This window comes from Oratosquilla oratoria, chromosome 28 (assembly GCF_046742065.1).
Source record: "Oratosquilla oratoria isolate Oo_2021 chromosome 28, ASM4674206v1, whole genome shotgun sequence".
Lineage (NCBI taxonomy): Eukaryota > Metazoa > Arthropoda > Malacostraca > Stomatopoda > Squillidae > Oratosquilla > Oratosquilla oratoria.
Window position 1 is genome coordinate 39932483 of NC_134804.1, and position 988 is coordinate 39933470.

The following is a 988-nucleotide window of genomic DNA, read 5'->3' on the forward strand; positions in this document are numbered from 1 at the left end:
ACTATATAGGAAAGATGGGAAAGCTTCTATCTTTTACTAATAAGAAAACGTCATCCATCCAGCGTGAATGCGCGCCATCTATCGACAGAGCCGCAAACTATAAATCGGAAGTGGCGTAGCGCGGCTTTCAAATCATACTAAACTTGTATTATATATAGTGTTTATGGAATTTTTAAAACTGATCCTTTCGCTAAAATAATCAACATCTCGAAAAAGTTTTACTTTCTCTTTATAAAATAATGAGTAGTAATTTTATGACTTTAGCATGCAAACAAGACTATTTAATATATGCTTTACACACATGATCACATTTATAAAATCAAAAGTTAGTAAAATACTTCTGCACAATGCATCATTCATTACTAAATATTTGAAATTGAGTAAACAGTTAAAATTTAAAAGGTTATTTTAGTTATATTTATCTTATTATTTCTGTAATATCATGTTTTTCTTGTTTGTGCTTGTGCTTATGTTTGAACTTTGTATACTTATTCAAGTATCTGTACACAAATTATACAAACAAGGATAGTAAAAGTTTGGTATACATGAGATTCTTTTATTTGCAACAAAGCAATACTGTCTTGTAAAGAACATATACCAAACAAACTAAAAGAAACAACATTATTCAACTTCAAAAATGAACCATACATCAGGCAACCAAAACATGCAATCAGATATTAAATACCAAACAAAACATTGGAAAATCAGTAATCAAAAACAATAATATGAAACAAAATTAAACAAAGAAGCAGACATAACATGCATATTAAGCAAAAATAAAGCAAAATTTTTTAACAGAACAAAGGAAAACCCCAAAAGCAAACAAACAAAAATATATACATATGTAGCAAGACAGGTACTGTATTGTAAAAAACATAGACAAAAATAAAAGGATGAACATGCAAGAAATAAGTCACAAAATCAAACAAACAAGATTTGCAATCATACATAAAATAATTTTGCAGAGGATAAAAACATAACTTCTTTG